The sequence below is a fragment of the Rhodnius prolixus genome, unplaced genomic scaffold, assembly GCF_049639745.1.
Source record: "Rhodnius prolixus isolate KJV_2025 unplaced genomic scaffold, Rpr scaffold_9, whole genome shotgun sequence".
Classification (NCBI taxonomy): domain Eukaryota; kingdom Metazoa; phylum Arthropoda; class Insecta; order Hemiptera; family Reduviidae; genus Rhodnius; species Rhodnius prolixus.
Window position 1 is genome coordinate 11,910,338 of NW_027411604.1, and position 25,334 is coordinate 11,935,671.

Below are 25,334 nucleotides of genomic sequence, written 5' to 3' on the forward strand. Positions count from 1 at the left end.
AGCCACACTGCATAGTGAATGTAATTAAAAAAATGAAAATGTCCCTGATCAGAAGGCAGTCAATCAGGGTTCTAGAAAATACTGTAATTATTGCGATCTGAAGTTGAAGTTAATTCCTTCTGCGTAAAAAATTCCTTGACCTGAAGTACCCAAAGGGATTATTCCCGTTCTTCAATATTTTCATGGAGAATGGTTCCTTTGATTCTTGTATAACCATTATATGTATACTTTGTATGCACGTAGACAACTTTTTCAATAACAATTCTTCTAGAAGAATTTATTTATGGAAAGTTAACAGGAATGAGGTTAGTTTGGGGGTTGTGTGAGGTGTTTCGGAAAAATTGATTGTGGGTGAACCTATGCATAAATCAATGATGCGTGGTGGAATATCTATTCCTTTAATTTAGATTGTTGATAATCCATAGATTTTTAGGGAAAGAGAATTATAGTTTGTTCTCTATAAATGTTTAATAACGAATTTGGATTTTGTGTAAATTTGATTAGTATAATCATTTTACCAGTTTTTCATTACTAACTTTGTCAGCAAATGTTGACGTTCACTTCAAGAAATCGTTCTGCGATTCGTTTTATGTGTTCTAAGTTTCCCAAGCTTTTTAAAGCCATCTAGTTTTAAAGAAAATTTAACACTTAGATTAAAATAGTAATAGAGAATGAAATAAGGGAATATCGCACTCAACACTTGGATAGTTGCTTATTTTAACATTAACAAACTTTAGCAAGATTCAAAAGTTAATTTTCACATTTATAGGGATAATAATTTTTGGTTAGTTCATGATATGAATATCACTTCTTTAACTGGATTGTCAATTATTTTCCTTAGATTAAAGTTGAAGAACAGCTGGATGATTCACCTTTATATTGATTAATTCACATCAGATATTGTGTTGCACTGTTATCAATTTCACAGTTTTAGGAAGATATTGGAACATGTATTGGCAAAGAACAGGAAACTAGTGCAGGATATAGACCATGTCCAGCCGCAGACAATGTGTCCTTTCAATGCAACTACCCAAACAATATCTGTCTGGACAGATAGCTTTTGTGTTGTTATATTTGGCGGAGCTTAGTAAAATTGATTTATTATTTTCCAAACCAAGATAAGGTGATTGAAACCACTTATTTTTAATAAATTGTACATTCTCTGTTAGTAATATTACTGTCTTGTTAGAGTTTTTGCCCTAAGGGCTAACACAAAATTTTTGCCACGTACATTGACAGATAATAAAATAAATAATAGAGAGATTTATTGACATCAGAAATATACATTTACATAAAGATTTTAGTTCAGATAATCTCTACTCCTTAGTCCTTAGACTGTAAGGAGGAAAGGTCTCACTATACAATTACATTTTACTGTCCATCCCTAGCTATCCAATATTAAATAAACTTAATTTATAGACAATTGAACCAGCTGAATAGTTTGTACTTGGATTCCCGCACGGAGATCCTGGATACACTGCAGGTCCTTTGATTTTTCCCCAAAGATCTTCTTATTGTTGGGATTGAAAATGTTATCTGCAATGAGAGAATACGTCCGGAGGCTAACAGTGCATTGAAAGTAGCTGACGGCACCAAGATGGTCCTAAGATGTTGACTTAAATTAGAAGAAAAATAAGAAACGCTTCATTTTATAGTAATGAAGAATTACATAAGAAAACAAAGAATAATTTGGCCTAGATATTTATCCATGCGTCGGAGGTTACAACTTATTGAAAAATAATAGAAAGGTGTGATTATAAACCAGAAATTGAAAGAGATGAAATCATAAGTAACAAGATAAAGTAAAAAGCAAATAATAAATAAAAAACTCGATTATCGATGAACTCAGAAATTAAAAAACGTGATACGATCAGCATTTTTGTTCTTACTAAGAAGTAAGAATTAAAAAAAATAATTGTTTAACAATACCTCTTGATTGAAATAGGATTTACGGTATTGTTTGATCATTTCAGACCCGGATTATTGTGTACAGCTGACTTGGAATTACACAGGAGCGTAGCTCTAATCTCAGTTTAAAGATCCAGAGGGACCATATAGTTTCTCCAGTTGTGTGGGTGGTTGTAAACTTTGCTGGGGGTCGGTAGTTAATTAGTGTGAGCTTGAGTTAACTTACATCCGAGTAGTAGCGCACATCAGTAAAAATATGGTTTCAAAATGTGTTTCTCAGTCTTTAAATGAATGATATTTAATGTAAAAATGTCAAATTTTAATTCAGAGCTTACATCTGTGAGGCTGTCCACAGCCTTCTGTGTTTATCTCTAGCTTTATTAAGTCCGACGGTTCTTGTGACGGTCAAAGAGAAACGGACGAGTGGACAGGAGGGAAAACTCATTAACTGGCTGTAATAAAATGAATTATTAAAGTTTAAAGGAAACGTTTTCTGAATTTAATGAAGCTACTTGTAACCAGGTACATAGAAGTTGATCGTAGAAGAAAACTTACGATAATGCTCGGTATGATTTGTAAGAACATAATATAAAAGACCAAGAAATGAATTTGTATTTTCCCATCAGGATTTGTAGGTAGATATCTCAATAGGGATTTCTTTGGTGAGCTGAACAATCTGCTGTATAGAACCCAAGTAAGGATAAGCCCCACGAAAAAAAGATAAGATGCTTTCATATTTTTTAGTGACAAAGGCTAGCATATACAAATCAATAATCTATTTGAGAAAAAAAAAGATTTGATGTGAACAAATCACACGACTACAATTCCCGAATTTTATACATCGTTTAAAAACTTGAAATTGCAAAACCTATTCAACCTTTTCTCACGTATAGAGTTTGGGGTAAACCACAAAATGAAGTGGCACTAGAGAGAGAGAATTCTTCCTTCACTTCCCTCAGAGTGATCTGCCCCAAAGTGAATTCTTTCACAAACATTGTTACAATGTTTGTGAAAGAATATCTTAAAAGCTATTTTCAACCAGAAAATCTCTAGAAAGGAAAACAAAAACATTTGAGAAAAGCGGTATTTATGGTAAATTGTGATCGCTAAATCACATCAGGTCACCTAACTGAACGAACAAATCGAAATGCAAAATTTTAGTTTTCAAAATCATAAAAATTGGCTAAGAAAACTTTGAAACTGATATTTTAAGCGAATACTTTCAAATGATGGAACTATTTTTTTCATCTAGAAAGAGAATGTAAAAATCTAAACTAAGTTACATCAGCAATCAATGATTGTTATTATTTTAATCAATCAATTTGTAATCCATTTTGTTTTAAATTGAATTCTGTAATTACAAAAGAACCCCAGCAGAAAAAAATTATCATAGAATAAAATTCCCAATTAAAATAGTAATCCAAATTTAATTACAGATTGAATTCATTTCAATTTATTAATAATTAAAGAAAGCTCATCAATGCTTTATAATGGCCAGAGTATTTATTTACTTTTAAAATTAAAATAAATTAAAGAAATTTTATTCATTAATAGCTTTAAATAGAATTAAAATTATTTTAATTATTCCTCAACATAATACAGATACAACCTAATTATAATATTGGTTTTTATGTTAATGAAAAACTGCATTTTCACTTTTTACTTCCTCCTTCTCGTAAAAAAAGATTTGTGAACGCTTCCGGACATTTATTTCACCAAAAAACATATGTTTTGAGGTCCTTATAGTCCAGTTCCTGTCCAGGATGTTTTAACATGCAATTAAAGGACAACGCTCCATCTGATGCGTCTCCTTACTCGCCTGTTTTTACTACTGGTAAACCTATTCTTCAGATAGTTTCAGTTGTGTGGTTAAGACCATATCCTTGTAACTTGGGAAATGCCCTCAGTGTTTATACTAAGTTTAATTAGAAAATTAAGTAGAATTATACCTAACCATTTCAGATTTCTCTCGGACAAGAAAGTGCAACTCGGGCTGCGTTCTATTTCTTTTTTTCCCAATTTTGGAAGGCCGAGCCAAACAAAACAAAATTAATTAATAATTAATAATTTAATTAAAAAGAAATACTTTGCTTTCTACTCCAATAATGCCAAGATTTTAGGAAATTCGGCTGATATCAGTACGCATATTTTCACTAAAGAAACTCTAATATGAATTTTCCAAAATGAACAGCGATATTCGCCAGGTAGTAGGATTGTCTTTTGGAGGAACATTAATTTAGTTTTGCCGGACGCCCAGGTGGAGAATATGAACAGTATGAAAAAGTTTCTTTTAATGGATAATGGTTGTGCGGAGTGAGATGGTAAAGGATATGAAGTACACATGTTATATGTGGCGAGTAATATGCCAGACGATAAACAAGGTATAAGTTTACAAACTAGTTATTATTATGGAAAATAGAGCAAATGTTGTTTGTTGCCAGTGGCAACCATTCTGGACCGAGGCTGGAAGGGTATTTCAATTTCAAACAACCATTTTGACTGGTTGACATCATTAAGTCTAATGTTCATAATTAAAACTTTTTTTTTAGTTTGAATACTTTTTTTTTAAATTAGCTAAAATTATTAGGAAATGCTGCTATGCAGAAACTAACTCTCAGGGCAATAATTTTTTCTCTTAAGTTAAAGCGGCGTCCTGCCAACCTCTTATAGTGATCCTTCAGTGGAAAGAGAGCTGTAAGATTAGAAAGAGAAAAAGCAAGGCAAATGGAATCGAAGCCAGGATTTGCTTAAGGGAATCCAATTGAGTTAATTCCTTTCTTTGTAAATAATTAATAAGATTTTCTTTATTTTATTGGGTTATTTCGCAACTAACCTTTTTCTCCTTTAGATCGAACACTATTCCAGAGTATTCTTTGCCATCAATATCCCTCTAAGAAGGCTTATAGCCATGGTTTCATTGCTAAGTATTGCGATAGGAATAGTATGGCTTTTTTTGGAAGTTCGTTTAAGATGGTTGAGGTTATGAGATCGTAGCCAGGTGATTTTTTAGGCAGTCGGCGAATTTCGTTCATTACGTCTGCAGGTGTAAAGGGTTTTAGTGGTAGGCTGAGTTGGAGGGGAATGTCCAGTCTGTTGTTAACGTCTGCGGCATGTCGCTGGTCTAGTATGTCGATATGTGGCGAGAATATATTTGTAAGGTGGGTTGCAAATAAGTTGGCTTTCTCTTCATCGGACTTGGTCCAAGAGCCATTATCCTGACGAAGTGGAGATGATATTTGCTTATACTTCAATATTCTTCTAGTAACAGTCCATAGAGATTTATTTTCAGTTGTTAGTTGTTCAGTGAAGTCTGCGTACCTGTCATTGTAATATTTCTGTAACTCTAGTTTTAGTTGTCTGGTTAGTCTGTTCAAAGTTCGTTTGTTTGATGGGTACCTTTGCTTTTGCCATTGGTTTCTAGCTCGTCTTTTGGCTGTGATTAGCGTGCGGATGTGAAGTGGTAGATTGTGGATTGGTAGAGTAGTTGTAGAAGGTCGTATGTAGATTGTAGAATTCCAAATGCTCTGCTGTATTGCCACTGAGAAGTCGTTTACTTTGTCGTCCAGTTGTTGTGATGTTTTCAGTGAAGTATGTAAGTCAAGTTTTTCTTCTAAGTTGGAACGAAAGAGGGCCCAGTCAATTGGTCCGTTAATCAGAGTGGGTCTACGTGGAATGGGTATAGGTCGCACGTCTAGAAGAAATATGATCTGCTTGTAAAGTGGGTCTCAGTAATCAGCGCAATGTCAATTCTTTTCTCATGGAGAAGTAAGTAAGACAGGACTATGGTCAGATGAGAGATCGTTAATTCCTTGTATTTCTGTGTGAATATTTGTGAGTGAAGAACAGACAAAAAAGTCAAGCAGGTCAGGAAGTTTTCTGAGAGATGTTGGCCAGTAAGTCGGTTGGTTGGGTGAAAGAGTACTGAGTCTATTGGAAGATATAGTATTAGAGAGCGTCATGCCTCGAGGATTTCTCACTCTGCTTCCCCATTGAGGATGCTTCGCGTTGTAATCGCCGCCAGAAAGAAATCGAGGTCCTAAGGATTGAAAGAATCGGTGGAATTGCTCTTGGTTTATTTGGTGATTGGGTGGGCAGTAAACTGCTGAGATAGAGAACTGGAAAGGATTACTGGGTAGAGTGATGGTAGTAGATTGCAAGAAGTTAGTTGAGTCGCTAGGAGTGTAGTTGTGTTGTATAGTTCTTCTGATTAGTATGGCGGTCCCTCCGTGAGCTGTGTTGTCTGGATGGTCAGTTCTGTGAATAATGTAGTCGTTTATGAAGAAATATGATCTGCTTGTAAAGTGGGTCTCAGTAATCAGCGCAATGTCAATTCTTTTCTCATGGAGAAGAATGTCCAGTTCATGTCGTCGTGAAGTTAGTCCATTAGCGTTCCAAAGAAGAATAGTTAAGGAATGTTGAGTGTGAGCCATAGTAGGAGTTTAAGGAAGTAGTTTATTGATTAGCGAGGTGAGAAGCGAAATTAGTGGAGTTACCAGGTTTTTCAAGTCAGTGATGAAATAGTTGAGTGTTGATGTGATGTCAATTGGAGAAGTGGTTGTGACTGGAGCTTGGGTTTGAGATTGAAGAGAAGATGGTCCAGCTGCTACTTCAGCATAGCTTAGGGTACTGGTGTTTGGCAATGAAGCCTTTCTTCCAAGCTGCAGAGGAGATGAAGAATGAAGCTGAGGGGCGTGGTTCGATTCCTGTTGCCTTCTCAGTGCAGACGGGTGATTATAGACTGGTTCCGGCTTTCTCTTCTGTTGCAGTTCTTTGTGGACAGTGCATCCTTTCCAACTCGCCACATGTTGTCCAAGGCACAGAACGCATTTCGGTGGGTCTTCTGTTTTTTTGGTACATTCAGCTGTGAGATGGGCTCCTGCACATTTTACACAGCGGGGGGCATGTTGGCAGTAACCTCTGGTATGGCCGTACGTTTGACAGCGTTTGCATTGCACAATATTGTTTTGTTTGTAAGGTTCTTCGACACGGATAATAGTATTCAATACTGCTCGAAGATTGAATATTTCTTTGTTGTTAGTTTGTGGTTCTAAGTCCACAAAGAACAGAGGCAGCGGGTACTTTGTTATTGGGTGGTAAACTAATGAGACTTTTCTCACCTTATGTCCTTGCGCTTCAATTTCTTGTTTAATATCTTCAGCTGGGACACTGTAGTGAAGGTTACGAATCACCACTCTGAAGGGTTTGTCCTGTTTTAATTGGTAAGTGTGGTATGTATATTTCTTATCTTTCAGATAATGAACAATGCTTCTGTAGGATTCTACGGTTAGCGCTGTCAAAATGGTTCCTGAGAGGTTCGTTTTGCATGTGTAGTTGCTGGCTCCAACTAAAAGTGTGATTTCTCTACAGAATTCCATATAATTCTGTAGGTTTTTGATGTAAATTGGAGGAGGTTTGTATTCTTTTTGCGGCTTTTCCGTGGTATTCGTTTCCATAGTGTCGTCGTCTTTTAAGTTTTCGAATTTATTTTCGGAGATAATGCCCGGAGGGGCAGATATTGCGGTGGCCGGTAAAGAGGTGACACTTACCTCGGTTAGCATTGCAGTGCTCATTGCAGTCGGTTCACTTTTTGTTGTCGATTTAGTTACTTTTACAGTAGCTGTAAGCTTCTTCTTTTTCGTCTTCTTTTTGGGCGGTGAGCACCCAGTCGCGCTAACTCTTTTGGCCTCTTTGGTGATCGCCTTGGTGGTCATTGAAGTTTTGGTAGTAAAACTATCGTCTGATTCACTTTCTTCTTCGCTGAGGCTCATTTTGCCTACAGCTCTTCTCTTACTGTGGTTGTTTTTAAAAGGCGCTATTTTTAACTTTGTTCTTAAGATAACAATCAAATTGTCAATATAATAGCAAAGTTAATACAATAAAGTCTCAATTTACCTCAAAAAAGTAAATTAAACTCAGCACAAAATTTTTAGTGTCTAGTTTACACAATAGCTGACGTCGATTTAGTATTTATTTATTAATTTTTATTTTTTGAAGCGGTAATTTCTAACTTCAAGAGTGTAGGATCACGATAGAAGTAGTTTAGATTAGATTAGACTTAAAAGGCAGGGTGACTTCTGTTCTCCAAGGGTCCGAATCAAAGAAGATTATTTCACCATCCCTCTAATGTCTAATACATCCAATCTTCCCTCTCAGTGACCTCGTACTCTGATCTCCAAATGCCAGAGTTCTTATTCCGCTATTTAATGATTGCAACGCATCATGACATCAGGAAATTAAGAAACGTATCCCCCTTCTCCTGACATAGTCTCCTCAAGATCTGACCCCACCATAGTGCTATAACTAGGTTAGGTCAGCATCAGTCTCTCTTATTCTTTTCATTCGACATGAAACAAAAATGTGATAGACATAATATTATGTAGCCAGGCTAGAGAGAGATATTTATTCTACTGATAACCAGATCATAAACATGAAATTAGATTCATGACGTGTTACTTCGATCAACCCATCTGTAGCTTTCTGCTGCAGATGCTCTTTTGCTTTTGACTGCTCTGAATACCATTACAATTTAACTACAACTGAACTATTTACTGTATATTATTACCATTTTGTTTTTGCGAGGGCATGAGGCTGATTCACGGAATACACATTGAGGACTCTTGTCTTTGAGTATTCTGTGTTCGTTCGGTTGTTTCTTCTTGCAGTGAATGATCTAGCGAATACGCTACTAAGTCTGAAATAAAGTTTGTATATTCAGACTCCATCTTGAATGGAATATAATTAATTCTTTATCTGTTTGTGAACATGTTATTATTTTCCATATTGACAACAAAATCGACGAGGAAACTGGGATGCCGGAAGTACTTTCACCACTTAATTAAGGGGGCAGGGGCATTCTTAGACGTAAGCCAGGCTTTCGACCGTGTTTGGCATCCTGGATTACTGTTCAAACTGAAAAAGCATCTTCCCTCAACATACTACCTCATTTTGCGCTCCTATCTTTCAGATAGGTACTTTCAAATTAGTACTGGCTCAGCAATCTCTTCTTTCTCCACAGTGAGGGCGGGGGTGCCGCAGGGGAGTATACTTGGCCCCGTTCTCTACACAGTATACACATCAGACATACCTGTACAACCCTCTACACTACTCTGTACATATGCAGACGACACAGCCATACTAGCCACAAGTACACATCCTACATCAGCTTCATACAAATTACAGACACACTTACATAAAATAGAATCCTGGGCCAAGAAGTGGCGGATTAAAATGAACTCTCAGAAATGCCAGCACGCCACGTTTACTCTCCGGCGGGGCTCCTGTCCACCTGTCCTCTTCAACAGCAATCCTCTTCCTTATACAGATCTGGTGCGCTACCTTGGGCTCTACATAGACAAGAGACTCACGTGGAACCCACACACTAGACTTAAAAGACAAGCAATGACAAAACGTGCGAAACTACTTTACAGACTTCTTGGACGACGCTCCAAATTACCTATTGAACTCAAACGATTAATATACAGTACTATCCTCAAACCAATGTGGACTTACGGACTAGAACTGTGGGGTTCAGCCAAACCTACAAACATACGGACTGTACAGACATTTCAATCAAAACTACTACGACAGATAGCTGACGCTCCGTTCTACGTAACTAACCTCACTCTACACAACGACCTCAACATCCCTTTCGTACACCAATTAGCCAAGACTAAATATCAAAAATTCCACACTACTCTCTCGACTAGCTCCAATCCTCTAGTACAGTCTCTCGCCTCCTCTAACATTCCTGACAATACTCCTCGCCGACTGAATCGCCAGTGGCCCCGCGACTTCCTCGCAGTCTGAAGGCCTAAAATTAATATCCTGTAGAAAGTGCTGCCGCTGGGCAGTTTCTTTCCTCCTGCCTTTCACGCCTCTATACTTCTATCTCCCTATTTACTTATTGTATAGTGTATTGTACATTGTAAATTACAAAATAAATTTAAAAAAAAAAAATTAAGGGGGAAATAAGTACATGCATACTGGATGAGATAGATTGTAGATTCAACTAAGGCGGCCACAAGGCCTACGCCACTGCGACCCCTTTGGATCTATTGTGGCACCCCTCACTCTAAAGCTCACCCTCCAGACCTGTCCTTTTAATCAGACTCTTAATTCTGGAAAGCGACTCTTGGGTAAAGCTCACAGGCCTTGGTTTTTTCCTCCCCGAGAAGTAACATCCTTAGCCAGACAAGCCCCTCACACTGACACAATACGTGCAGTGCCGTTTCCTTCTCTTCCTGACAGAACCTACAAAGGTTGTCATCTGCCAGGCCCATAAGATGCATGTGTTTTCTGAGCCTGCAATGGCCAGTTATTAGGCCTACAATATATCCTTATAGCCCCACGGCCTTGACGGATTAATTCTGCAGTCAGCCTCGGCGAATAGCCCCTAATGAACTCCTTCATGGCAAGCCACCACTCTTGAGACTACTGGATGAGATACCAAACAGCTTGACATCTCGCCCGGATTAATCAGATGGCCCTAATAAAAAAAAAAAAAAAAGAGAGTTCCAAATAGCCGTTATATTCCTTCGTGAGCACAAAGTTGGTATCAAGTTTCAAGTAAATCGTTGGAAAGTCTCAAAATAAATAAATTCAAAACTATCCCAAGTGCTCTTGTGAACTCGCTAGTGTCGAAGAACGATCTAAGAACAGGTTGCTTTTATTGTTTCTGTTTAAATCGACCGAGCGAACGTTCTACTACATTTCCACGAATGCTTAGAGATAGAGGGAGAGTGAATAAGGGAATAATTAAGATCATCCTCTTGTTGTGGGCGGGTTTAGAACACGTGTACACTTGCACGGCAGGTACGCACCTTGTAAGAGTGTTTCCTGCCAATCGTTTGCAACGCGGGAAATGAATTAATTAGATTTCCTCCCAGCTTCTTCTGTCTAACTAACATTAGAGTTGTGGTAAATGTTATTTCTTCGACTAGCTTTGCAGAATAATGATGTACACTGACTTGCGCCTATTACTGTAAGTTTTACTCTTTTGTTTATTCCTTTCTGTTAAGTTTAATTCATTCATTTTTACCTAATTAATGGAAAGTTCAGTCGTCCGAAGAACATACGTTTCCTTTGAAAATTCTCGGAAAAAGAATAGTAATGAGGGTACATTTTTTTTTTTTTAATTTATTTGTTAAGTTACCTCAGTGCCTAGATACGCTATAAGAAACAATGACAATAACTGACACCACTACAAACTCACTAATTGAGGGGAGAAGTTACCCAGTGATAACACTCCCTAAGTCGTCTCCAGGATTAGCTACTCTCTTCAGAATAGAGAAAATCGCGAGGCCACTGGCGTTTTAATCGTTTGGGAGGATGATCTGGATGGTGATGAGATGATAAATGGATTTATTACTAGAGGATTGGAATGAGAGTGCAAATTCTGATGAAAACTTTTATAGCGAGTTCGTGCAACCTGGACCTACGAACGGAATTTCCAGGCCTGTGTGAATAGTTAGATTTGAAACGTAAAATGGAGCCGTTAACGATAGTGGGGAGAATTTTAGACTGAAGAGATTGAATTCTGTGAAGATTGGCGCGTTTCGTTGAACCCCACAGTTCAATACCAGTACATCCAGGCGGGTTTTAGTATAGAATTGTAAATCAGTCGTTTTTTATTAAGTGAAAGTGTTAAACGTTGGTCTAATAGCCTTTTAAGTAGTCGATAACGCGTGTTAACTTCAGTTCGTATAAGTCGTGTATGTGGGTTCCAAGTCAGTCTTTTGTCTAAATAAAGCCCAAGATAACGGACAACATTGGCAGTAGGAATTGGAATTGAGTCATAGAAGATCGGAGGAAGAGTGATCCGGCGGAAGGTGAAAGTAATATTTTGAGATTTTGTTTCATTTAACTTGATTTTCCATTTTTTAAAACCATTTCTCAAGAGAAAAGAGATGAGTTTGAAGGTTTCTGTGTGAAGTTACCGGATTAATGTGAGGAGAAAGTATAGCGATATCATCTGCATTAGTTAGGGAGGACAGTTTCAGGATGGATCGGTATGTCTGCTGAGTATATAACATATAGGATAGGTCCTAAGATGCTTCCTTGAGGAACACCCGCTTCAATACGACGAGAGTAAAATTTAAATTTATTTTTTTGAGAATTAAATTGTTTTATCGTCTTTAAACCATTGAAATAGGTTATTTCAATTATTTAATTGAACAAATTACTTAAAATACGGAACCAACTTGTTTTGTTTAAATTTCTGTTTTTTACCCAGTGTTGACACTTGAAAGGAATTCAGCAGCGCCCCTCTCTTCCTGAATTGCCATTAATTGAATTTTCCAAAAAACATTTTTCAAAAAAACAAATTTAGAGCCTTTTTATGTTTGTAATCACCGTAAAATAGTTTAAATAAAATCATGAAAACCGTTTTTAACAAGATAATAAATGAGTCGGTAAAATGGTACTTTCGATTAACCATTTTAATCTCGTCTCCAGGTGACACTTGAGCAAAGTAGATTTTCCCTTTTTAAGTCACGAGTCACTGACTCACACAGATCAAATACAAACAACTTTTTTGTTCTCAGAGAACCCCAAATCAAATATCTGTGTAAAATACAAAATAACAGGCGCCACGGTAGCCGAGCGGTTAGAGGCGAGACCAGTAAAGCTAAAATGTATTGTGGAGCTGGGTTCGATTTCCGGTCTTAGGCCTTGGATTTTATTTAACGGTTAATACAAGAAATGGACTGTAAAGTATGTTTGCTATTCGCCTCCGTGCACAACACCAAATTGACAGTTGGACGTAAGCTGAAAAAAGAGGCAATAACTTTACTTTTTACTACTTACAAAATAACAAAAGTGCATGATTCCAACTATTTGAAAAGTAAGAAAATTAAAATCCACTTAGTTTTTAACACTAGTTTTTGTAGTAATTCTATAAAAAATCCTTTAGGTAAGTTGTTTTTTTTCCAAGTTTACTAAAAAGAAGGACATAGTTCTGAAGGAAATTGAACCGATAGGAAATATGTCCTAAAAGATACTTCCAATTCAATGGGACTTCAAAACTTTATTTCTGGTAAGTTCTTTACCAATTATCTCACTTTCCTCTTTCGGGAAGATAAGAAAGATTATTTCTTTTATACTTGAATTTCTTTCTTAATAGATCTTGAAAACATAAAAGTAAGATGGTGCTACCATCTTAATCGAAAAATGTATGACATTGCTAAGAATGACTCAGTGATTGATTCATTATATACAGGAAGAACAATGGTAGAAGATAGAAGATGTTGAAGAAGAAAGAATCGTAGTCTGTGGCGAGTAATGGATGCGTATAAGTGGACACATGTATAAAAGAGAATAGAGAAGAGAACGGGTGTCTGAGAAGGGGTGGAAGTTTTTTCTTTTTTAGTAACTGAGAGTGGAAGTGTGTGGATCGGAGACGGTGGTCGTCTTGGACGTAGACACAACGCGGGCGGCGAAAGGCGGCACTTTGAAGGTGGAGGAGGCATCTGTGAAGAGGCGGCAAGCAGAAGAGAGGTGGAGACGGCTAGAGAGCAAGAGAGATAGAGTGAGTGATCAAAGTGTTTGGCGCATGTGCGGGGTACAACAACCCCTGGTGTGGGATATGGACAGCAGACGAAGCCAGTTGGCTCAGTCAACTATTCTCTGTGCGACCTTCGTACTTGTCAGCCAACACGCTGGTTTTACCCTTCATTGACGGCTATCAACGTTCATTCAGTATCGTAAGTACAATTTTATCTAACATAGCATTATATTTAAAGTTTATTATTGCATCCATTACAATGAATAACAAATTTGAATATATTACCCTTAACATTAAAAGCCGGTTTGTCGGCTTTATAAATATTTTACCATCTCTTACTCCCAATTGAAGCAAGAAATTGTGCGGCCGTGAATTTATAAAACAGAAATCCATCTTTGTAGTCCCCTAATTTTGAAAAAAAAAAACACTATGATTTTAGAGCACGATCTGTGTGATACAAATTTGCGTGCGTGGTGTGGTTTGTATGTATGTTAGCATGTTTTTGTACCTCGTCGCTTCTGATATTAACCCTTTTTTTTACCGAAATCCGCCAGCCACGACATAAGAATTCATTAGAGCGATATTATTCACCAAAAAAATAGCTCCAAAGATTCATGATACACTTCTAAATGTGTATACTTATTGTTGAACAGTTGTTATTGGAAAAAAAACCTATTTATTGAAGAGTTTTCTGAGAGAACTTGCTGCTTCTTCAAAAAAATATTTACTACCGCCTTTTTTGAAGATCAAAGAACGGTTAAAGCATTGCCAAAATTGCCAATCGGTAGAAGAGAGGTGTGCTATCTTACTAAATAGTTTGTTGACAATTTTTATGAAAAGCGGCTGTAACAAGTTTCTTTTAAGTTCATGAACAATGAACTTACACAAATATCTTTCATATTTATTTGAAATATTAAAAAAAAACAAAAAAAAAAGGTTTTGAAGCGTCTAATGATTCTTTTTGTAAGTAGAGCGTGGTTTTGGCTGATGCAGAACAAACAATTCATGCGTGTTAAAGAACAATTATAATGTACGAAGTGTAACTAAAGAAGAAGAACTTGTGGATTCCATTAATTTTTTTATCCAATATGTACAATATTACTAGTAAGTTATCATTAGAAGGTGTTAGAGCGAAGCCCGCCGAAGTAACTAAATTTATTTCAAATTAATTCAAAGAAAAAATGTAAAATAATATATTTACTTCCAAGATATTTTACCAAAGATATATGCAAGCGGTTGTAACAAAATCAAAATACCAAAACATTATTGGTGGATATAGTATGTATATGACTTTAAAATAAATAAATAACTTGTCCAGACATTTAACAAAGTGATTAGTTCTCCAGATACTGTAGTAAACAGTATTGGTTGTACAATAATATACAGGTATGCGTTTGTCTTTCTTTCTGTGACTGTATCTCTCTCAAATAACCCGCAGTGTAATGATTACGTAATCAAAACTGTGTGTCTACCCGGACATTTTCTGTAAAAATAAACAAATAAAAAACGGGACAAACAAGAAAGGCGGCTATTTGTGAAATCTGTTTTTCTCAGTATTATTTTATCGTATTTTGTATTAATATTGTAACTTTTTAAGTGTGCTTCAAAACTTTGTTTCAACCAAAAAACAATTGTATGCAATAACTTTTTGGGTGGTGTTAATTTTTTTCTTTGTTCTATTCTTCGGGGTTAAATATCTTAATTTGTGTAAAATATAGTGCTAGGAAATAGGGAGGCCAAATTTTGTGATTCTCACATGAAATTAGAGCTTCTGACTGTCAAGACACGTAACAGGCTGCACCCCCTGAACTGTCGGCCAGCTCTCTTCCCTCTTGAACAAACTCTACTACAGCCTTATCCTCTGATTCCCCTCAAAATATTCACAAAAAATAATAATATTACAGAAATATATTTCAATTAAAGGCGATAGGTTTGTTACTATACAATTATCTCTTTAGTTTAAAGCAGCGGTTTTCCAGTCTGAAATGCCTCTGGTGGTACACGGCAGAAAGTTACTCAGATGCGGGAATAATGCTGGTGGAGTTAGCAATCCTTGTTATCTAATGCCGGTATTAAGAACAAATCTGTCAGCTCCTTTCATCAGTTAAATTTCAATCTTCATTTGAATCTGATTTTAAATCCTCAACTCCGAGAGATGATTCTAAAGCGTTGAAATTGTCTTACTAATTGAATACCAACTTACCTCCAAATCTTAATAAAATATTTCACTCATATCTTCACAAAAGATACTTCCGATTTTCAGTAAATCATGTACTCTCCGATCCTCTTGCACTCGCTGCAGCTGTGACGCAAAGTTCAGTTTAATTTACGTATTTCAACCCTTGACTTAAGAACATTCAGCAGGCATTATATGCACAATTTGGCCATCTATTGATTTATAAACTAAATGGGGGCTCGTTTCAATATATTTTCTACTTTTCGTCTTCCACCATACTTGGGCGAAAAACACCAATTGATGGTTTCCTATTGGATGCTGAGAACAAAGAGCTAGAATGGTATTTCTTAACAACAGCATTGTGGCAAATGTAACATATTCTATGCCTGCCAACATTTTACATCCATTTGGAATGTGCTGAATGGATTCTGGAGTTTTCAGAGGCGCGGCACTTAATGGACAATCTCAAATCATTCAGCTTAAGTTACTGTAAGCTCTTTGTTATTAATTTTCTAATAAGTATTGTTACTTGAGGTGAGATTAAGCTATAATTGTGCAAAGATTCATACAATTTTATTATAGTTTCCATAAAGCACGTTTACAAACCAACTTACTACTGTAAATAGATAATTAAATTTTATTATAAAAATCGATCAATTATTTTTATTGTTTGCAATAAAAAAATAAAAAAGTGATTACTTTTTTTAAAATAAAGTGCTTCAATACCTGTAGAAGTTCTTTTATCCATTCAACAAAGAAGGAATACTTGGCTTTTCTATGCCCCTTGTAAGAAGGACTGTAGCATCAATGGAGTTGGTGAATGGGAGGGCGACTGAGTCTAGGCAGTTCCCTCCGTCTGCTTGTGCCAAATGTCGAGGACTATTGTTGAGGTCACTCGCCTTCTTCTAAAAACATTTAGTTCATTAAACAGAAAAAAAAAAATCCCACTTTTTTAAAAACAAGTTTCATTTTAATGAAAATATTTACTGGCAATTAGGGCTCATTATTTGGAACTTATTGATGTTATCTCATTTTATTGGATAACATTTTTTTTTTAATTAATTCGAAAATTAAGGTTCATTGTATTTTGTTTAAATACTGGCTCAATTTAAGATGGATAAGCTATTAATGATCAATTTCTTTAAAGTAGATAATGAACCTCTAGTTTTTCAATAATACTTACCTTACGGGGAAGATTCAAGTAAATTTTTTAATTACTGTTCATTAGTTTTGGTGACTGAATCATAGACATAACTGCCAATTTCAGTCATTATAAACTTTATTTTGCCGAGCTTTCCGAGTCCATGAACAGACAAGACAGAAGACACACCAACCTTCTAAAGACGTAAAACAGTATATTGTAAATTAGGTAAATATTTTTGTAAATTTTCGTTACATTATACATATTCATTGTAATATAATTATTGTTAATACACTGTAAATATGTTCCACAGCCCTGAAGATGATCTAGTCCCTAGTCCAGAAAGCTCGGCAGAATAAAGTTTATAATGACTGAAATTGGCATTAATTTTTTCATTCTAATAATTTTTTTAAATTTACAACTTTGTAATTGATAATTTTCTAATTACAAGGGTTAATTAAAGAATTATAACAAACAGAATTATTGCTAAAAATACTTCGCTTTATCAAATGTGCGATATTTTGAGTATTATGGGGTTTATTAAGAGACAAACTTCGCTGTTGCTATCCCACTGTTGCAATACAACTTTTAAGAGTTTAGTTGATCTATTTGCAATTAGTTATTTATTTATTATTATTTTCCCTTGGCATTAGTTTGCACTATTAGGCATAAAATTATCTTCTTAGACCCCAATTTTTATTTAGGGTAGCCTTGACTGAAACTAACTTAATGAAATGGACCAGTTCATCGAAAGCTTTTCTATTTTTTTAAAATGGGTACGTTATATCCGCTGGCAATTGATTTAAAAAATAAATAAATTAGTTAGAATCAAGAATTGGACTTAGTCCTGAGAACAAAGGTCGACTTTACATATTTAATAAAAACCCTTTGTACTTAAACTAACAAAAAATATGCAGAAGTTGTGTGGTCTTCTGACCTTTAGACTTTTTTCTTTTTTTGGACTTTAGCCAGTAGTATTCGCGAGGTTGCTGTAATCAACCGGTTGAAACATGAAGATTCTCGGAGGTATTTAGCCAGTGTTACACTTTTATATCTAAATAATCTGGTACCTACCACTCACAAGACTTCACTTGCTACATTTATTACGTTTCTAATTAATTTTTTACTAGATACGGAATTTTAATGAACCGTATTTAGTGTACATATGTACATTATAAACTGCAGACTGAGAGAGCGCCATTTCCTCGTGTGAGAACGAGTATTTTCACAACCTCCTTTTTTAGTAGCGCCAACAATGAATTCGGAAGTAAATTACCAAATTATATCCCTGATGCTCCTAAAACTCTAGAAATTCTTAGCCAAGTTTGGGCTGTTAGTGATTTTCAATCAGGTGGAAAACAATCCAAATGTCTATTTGGAACTTCGGTCATTACACAAATACTTGAACGAATGATTTTCTTCAGTACGTTCTGGAAGTTTTAAAGAGCATAGTGTGTGTGATAGAATAAGTTGATCTTTATACTATAGTCTGCAGTAAGGCTCCACGATAGCCGAGCGGTTATTACAGGCGTGACCTGTAAAGCTAATATGTATTGTGGTAATGGGTTAGATTCTCCGTCTAGGCCTTGGATTTTATTTAATGGTTTATAAGAGAAATTAATTGTTAAGTATGTGTACTAGTTCCCACCGTTCACGACACCTAATTTGGTAGTTTGCCTGAAAAAAAAAATCGGCACTCTACAACCGGCCAAGAAAGCCTTGGTTTCACCGATTTTGTAAATCTCAAACTTATTAAACACCACTATTTTTATAAAATAAATAAAGAAGATTGGGATAGAAGAGAAAATGTTGCATTTCTCGTTGTGTCGAAAGTCCAACACACAAAGCACTTCTTTTTTTCTCACAATAACAGACTCAAAATAAAAAAGAATTTAAAAATATGGTTGTAATCAATTTTGGTTGAAAGTTAGGAATAAATCATAGCCGCGTTCACTACCACTGATTGGTGGACAAAATGTTTACTAACATTCTCATTTTGTAGAAGTTACCGAATGACTAAGGGGGGAGCATTCTATTTGCAAAATCCCAACAATAAATGATGCTGTCCAGATCTAGGTATGGAGAGGAGGCACTAATACACCAGTCTTGCAAATCAATCTTCTGTACTCAATCTGCCCATAAATCAAAACAATAACTACATCAATACTGTTCTGTTAGAAAATATTGGCATCGATTTTTCTAACCAAAGTTTGAAGTATTGTTTTCATTGTTTACAAAATTATAATTGATATGTGGATTATATTGGGAGTTTCCGGATAAATATTAGCCTAGGCTGAATACTTTGAAAAATTGATTGCCAACTTTCCAGGGAAAAAGTTTTCAAATTAGGCCTGAGTTTTTTTTTTTTTTGGCATACTCTCATTTTCATACAACACGGGGAGGGATAACTTCGAGGGTGCCTCTATCCAAGTAAAGGGAGTAAATATAAGGCTTGCATTAATTATTGAATATATTATAATATAAATAATATATTATTTATTTAACTTTAGCTCGGAATGTACTATAGTGGTGCAATCGTGGGAAATAATGAACAAGAAGTAGAGAACTTCAACAGTGAGTGTCTCATCATACAAATGCTTCATAATTTACAAAGTGTACTTAAAATCTCATTAAAATAGATCACTTTGATGGTACAATTGAATCTTTTACTTGCTACATCAAAGATTGGAAAATTAGTTTAATGAGACTGGATTATTTGTAAAGATAGTTTTAGTATCTGTACGCAACATGAGGGAGAAAAAGTATTTCTAGTTTCTGAATTACTAATTGCACTTCTAAATAAGATGCATCTCTAAGTCTAATGAAAGCACCCAGCTTCAATTAAAGTTCAATATTGATTTAATAATAATAATAATAGTAGCGTTTATTTAGAAACAACATATCGTACATACAAAAACAAAATATTTACTGTAACTAAATAATCAAACATTTTTTTAATTAAAAACGGAGCACACTTCAGGCATGGACTTAGTCCGTCTGCCAAGTTGACTCTAATTTACATTACATTTACTAAACTTCGGAACTAAACATATTATTTCAGAATTAAAAAATAAAATTATTTATTAAAAATTACCTATAATTCCAAGCTGCTACTGTATTACTTATACAGCTTGCACCAATCAAGGACATTCAAATAAAGAATAAACTTACTTTTCTTGAGTTTTCTGACAATATTGTCTTAAAATGTGCGCAAACGCCGATAGCGTTAGCTATAATAGCCTTCTTCCTTGAGGATTGAAGAGGTTGTTATTGAAACAGCTGAAGCTGGTTGAAGTACAATCAGAGGACAATCCAGTATGATTACTTCTAAGATTGACCAACGTTCTAATTTGGATGATTGTAAAATGAATGAATTTAAAACTAGCACTTGCTAGTTACATAATGCCAGATTATCTGCAAGGGAAACGCTATCGATGTGGAAATGATGACCACATGACAAACGATTCAGAAACTTCGCATAAAGTACTGTTCAAAACAGTTCATTTGGCTTCCGTTTGTTTGAAGAGAGAAGAAAAACTAAAATAACTGTTGGAAGAATTCCCAAACATTTCTAGCGAATGAAACATGCAACGATGCATGTCTGGACACCCTGCTACTAGAAGGCAAGACTGAAATGTATGTTCAATTGGTCAAGAAAGGAATAAATGCAATGGTAGGGAAGAAACTGGAGATAATTCAGCAAAATTTGGCAAGATTACTGATGCAGTGCAGAAAAATTGTTAATGCAGCCTCCAATAATGGTCCAGCAGAGTTATTTCTCATCAGGCCTATCTTAATATCTAAAAACCAAAATTTTTCTTGATATTGATATAAGATGAGAACATATTTCGTTGAAGAACACTGAGAAAGAAAACGTTGTTGGACTAAACTAGCAAATACTTTCAACCCGGAGAAAGGGTACAGGTGAAAAACAATCAGCTAGGAGACCGCAAGTGGAGATTCGATTCAGTATCAGCCTCTTTCATTTAAGATAGGCTGCCAGAACTGGAGTAGTCACTTGGATCAAGTGAGAGCGTGCTGAAACGGGAACACTGCTATCTGTATTAGGGAAATAAATAAGTCTTGCATTAATCGAATAACAAAACATATGGTTATTATAGTCATCAAATTATACTAGTGTAATTGTAACTAAATTTAGCATAGGTATGCGAAAGTCTTCTATCTCCTAACTAAATCACATTGTTGTATTCAACAAACCCAAGGGTCATTTTGAAAAAGTGTGTTGTGCATTTAAAGTTAAGTAAAAGTAGATCATAGTCTATTATTGGTAACATTTTTGTTTTTTCGAGAATTGAATTCAGGGTTTGTTTGTTTGTGGAAGGATTATGATTCTGAATTAAATGCCATTTTAGGTAACAACACATGGTCTCTGTCATTTGCATACACCATTAATGAAGTGCTCATGTTTTAAGCGCACAATATAGTGGATTGATTGACGCAAGTGAGAATTCCCTATAAAATTTTCTACTGTATTCAGGGCCGGATTTAGATGAAAAGAGGCCCTACGCTATTCCACTTATGAGGCCCTTTCACCTCCCATTTTTAAGTTTGTAAATTACGTGAGAGATAATAAAATACATCACTACTGTGATATATATCAATTTGTTAAATGAAACATGTTGTTATTGGTACTGTTTTTAGAATAGTGTAATTTTAATTTTGCTAACAATTTAAATGTAGGCCCCTCTTGATCTTGAGGCCCTAGGCTGAAACCTAGTTAGCCTATAGGAAAATCCGGCCGTGACTCTATTCCCGACAGCTGTAGCTGATCTCTTTGGAGCTTAGTGTATTAATTATTTTTAACTTTTACCTGAAATTTGCATTATGAAAATTGATTTTATGAGAACACTTTGAACTTACCTCTAAAGTTCTACAAGAACTGTTTCAACACCCACATAATGTTGCTGCTTATTAAAGTATGAACCATAAAAAATCCAAAGAAAAAAGAGAGAAGTTTGAGACTTTTATATAGAGAAGGTCATAAGAGTGTCTTAGACCAGAGCTTTTATTCACTTTCGCGACACCCTGAGGATTCAAACAAAAGGAAGAAGATAATTGACTATTGAGTGATTGTTGTAGACGTTATTATAAAAGAAACTAATTGTGAATGATATATTGTATTGAAGTTGTTTGCCCTAGTTTATATAACCCAAGTGGTATAGTACAGTAGAAGATAAGTCTTTTATCATTTAATTAAATAGTTGCAGAACTTATTGTTGACAGTGTCTCATCTTTACTATATTTGACGAGTTACAAACTACCTTTTATAAAATAAGATAACAAAGAAGTTAGGTTTGTTGCGGAATTGTAGCTTCCATTGTCCGTTTATAGATTCATTCAGACCGGTTTAAACCTCTCACACACTCTCTCTGTGCAGTAGCAGTCAAGACTTATAATGTAATCAAACAAGAGTCTCCAGCTGTAACGGCTAAGAACAATGTTGACAGGTCACGAAATACTTTGCTTACATTTAGATATTTAACTGTTATAAATTATTACATGTTTATAAAATTAACGTTGATATTGTACTTAAAAGGCAGCGGTTATTTACTATTCAATAATTTAATTTTATTCACTTTATAACATTAATGCTTGTGACTAATACAAAAATTTGTGAATATTTTGAGATTTATTGGCGAGAAATGTTACTGAATTGCGCTTAATCCACTTATTGAAACTTGATTTTTGTTTTTATCCTGAGAATGTGGTGTACTTTCTCTTTTAATTTCTCTTAATCTTCCAAAGAGGGCTTCCTGTTATCGTACAGCTTTTCGATTTTGAGCTTTGAACTTAAATACTTGTTTCAAGGGCTCTGTTATAGGAACAAATGGTTCCTGCAATAAGGGTGTGGTTTTTTGCCCCTTAAGAAATGAATATGTTTCCCGTTTAATGCACTTCCAAAATTATTTAATTCATTTAAACCACACGCTAAATCTATTACTATTTATTTATGATTTAAGGCGCGTCAACATCTAAGGTTATTGGCGCCCGGAGCTTTTTTCAGTGCACTGCCGGCCTCCGGACAGTGCTCTCTCGTTACAGACAAAACTGTCCATCACCGGACAGTGAGCTGTAAGAAGCTCCTAGGAAGAGAAAATCTAAGGGTCAGCAGCTGGATCTATTACTATTATAATTATTTATTTATTTATTTATTCATCTAATTACGATATTTTTTTTTCTTCTGGATTTATATCCAACTACCAATTAGGTGACGTGAACGAAGGCGACTAACAAACGTACTTTACTATAAATTAGTCATATTAACCATTAAATAAAATCCAAGGTATAGACCAGGGGATATATATACTAATACCGCAATACATCTTAGCTTTGCTGGTCTAGCCCCTAAACGCTCGGCTGCCATGGTAACTGTCTATTATATAGATTATATTGAAAAGTAGAAATAACAATAAAAAAAATACAAAATAGTCTAAATATTTTTAAAAATAATTTACAGTTAGTTACTACAGTCCTGGAAGGCAGGCTGTGTACTTGCCTTAACGTATTTTGGAACAGGTGAGTAGGTAGGCACAAGATCATTTAAAGAATACAATCTAAGGGAATATAGACTTTATAGTGCACTTTGAAATAAATAATTTACTGATTAAGAACAATAAGAGCAATTTAAAAATATAAATACTACGTATCAGAAATTCACTTTATTCGATTACCCTTACATATTCACATAATTAAAGATAATGGAAATTTTTGCAAAATTAAGATTACTACTTTTTTGAATAATTTAATTCTTAGATTCTTAGATTTGTTAAAATGTAATTTTCATCGCTTGATCTCTATGAATAGGAAATGAACGCTGGTTCGATTCGATGATTTTGTCTTCCACTATTTTCTACTAAACTAAGAATTTTAAAGAAGGGATTAATTAAAATATTGTAGCTTGAGTAGATTGATAATTGTAATGCAGATGTTTGCATCTTGACACCTAGCTTTGCGACCTTAATGAATTAATTTCTTATTCAGAGATCTTAAGACACTCAAAGGCAGAGTAGCACCTAATATCACGAACAATTCACTAATATCTCTTCACTTAACTACACTCAAAGGACCCACTTTGATGGGCACATCTCTCGCTTTTAACTTGAAATAGTTAAACTATAACCTACAATTCATGTTCCATCTCTTAAATAAATATCATAGCCAAATTCAAAAAGAACTTATTTGGTGGGAGGGGAATTACAGTTAAGAAATAGATCAAGACTTATTTATTTACTTAAGGGGGTAAGGTATTACGTTCCAGAAATAAAAGAGGTTAGTTTGGCAAAATAAATAGAACAGGAGATCGAAAATACTGTTTGTAAGGAAGCAGGTACCAAGATGATTGATTCCTTGTATGGAAATGATGTGAGAAACAACAGGAAATAGAATTTAAAAAGAAATACCTACTTGTAAATTTTCAATTACTTTTGAAAGGATGTTGATATAACGTTAACAACAAATGTAATTCTTTCCTGACTTCATAAAAAGGGAGATATCCTCTTCAATTTTTTTTCCTTCTTCATACTTCCGGTTTCCGTTTCTCGCTCATAGACAGAGAGATGTTCCCAATTTCTTCTCTATATTATCTGAAAGCTGATGTTTTTTTCTTTTTGAATATTATCATTCTTCACAGGTATCAATTCGACTTGTGATCAAATTTCTTCTTTTTATATTAGAATTACCCAGGATTGTGTTACGGGAAAGGTTGTTGTTTAGGAGTGTGTGAGAAAATGCCACAATCCTACGTGATCGGATAAGCATCAAGAAGGTTCGAGTATTTCCCTTGTAATTTTAGAAGCTCCCTGCAAAGGGCCGTAGTTTGTACAGCTAACAAGTTTTTCTTTTAGAAAAACAACTCATTTTTCATGTTCTTTGTATGGTGCGTGCGTAAGTTTCTTTATGTATTTTATATTTTAATAGGTTTTCCTTCTATTCTTTGGATTTTCTCGACCGAGATCTCCTTGCTGGACTTTCGCTGACTAGATATTGGATTTAATTTATTTTATTTACAGTATTTTATATGGCTACCGACATGCGTTTCGATAACAAATTTGAAACATAAAGGAAAAAAAACCTGTCAAATCTGTAACAAAAGAAATGGGTGAAAATAGATCGAAGGAAACGAGAGTTATCTACGAGATGGATTCTGAACTATGAGGATGAGGAGTACTAACCAGGCTATCTATTTAACATGCATCCAGTGTCTGCACTGGAGGTACAGCACGCTGTTGTAGTCCATCACCCTTTAAGCAGGCAAGGTGCCGCCGTCTTAGTATTCCAAAATATTTACCTAACTGTCATTCTCAGCCTTATCTACCCAAGTTAACATACCTTCTACAAAACTGTAGCCGTCTCCTCCGTGCCTCATCGTACTCTTGTTATATTCTCCTTGTCTGTATCAGCTCTCTTAAATCGTGAAATCCAAATAGCTTTCATTCCTGAACGTAATTCATATTTATTACCGCATTTATGTTGTAGGTTATGTTGGAGAAGTTATGGAAGAGGTAACAGCAGAGATAATTATTTAAAATTTGGTTTTGAAACTTACTCGCTTAACCATAATGCTCACATCAACGTCTCTATTGGCCTTT

General features: G+C 35.1%; 1 protein-coding gene and 1 long non-coding RNA gene across 16 annotated transcripts in view; one reads left to right on the top strand and one right to left on the bottom strand.

Annotated features, from left to right (window-relative positions):
• Positions 1–1,267: 1,267 nt before the first annotated feature.
• LOC141454712 (uncharacterized) lies at positions 1,268–21,732 on the bottom strand. Its single transcript, XR_012458906.1, has 3 exons — positions 21,607–21,732; positions 16,311–16,489; positions 1,268–1,603 (listed from the first exon to the last, which is right to left on the bottom strand). It is a non-coding gene; the product is annotated as an uncharacterized lncRNA (long non-coding RNA).
• The window catches only part of LOC141454708 (somatostatin receptor type 2-like), a 177,543-nt gene continuing 165,638 nt past the window's right edge, over positions 13,430–25,334 (top strand). For 7 of the 15 annotated variants that reach the window (XM_074129232.1, XM_074129241.1, XM_074129237.1 and 4 more), the window contains exon 1: positions 13,449–13,607. The gene's annotated coding sequence lies outside the window, so the exon portion shown is untranslated. Of the gene's footprint in view, positions 13,608–22,051; positions 22,194–25,334 lie in introns of those variants that run through there. The other 8 variants (XM_074129246.1, XM_074129249.1, XM_074129243.1 and 5 more) reach the window with 6 other exon arrangements.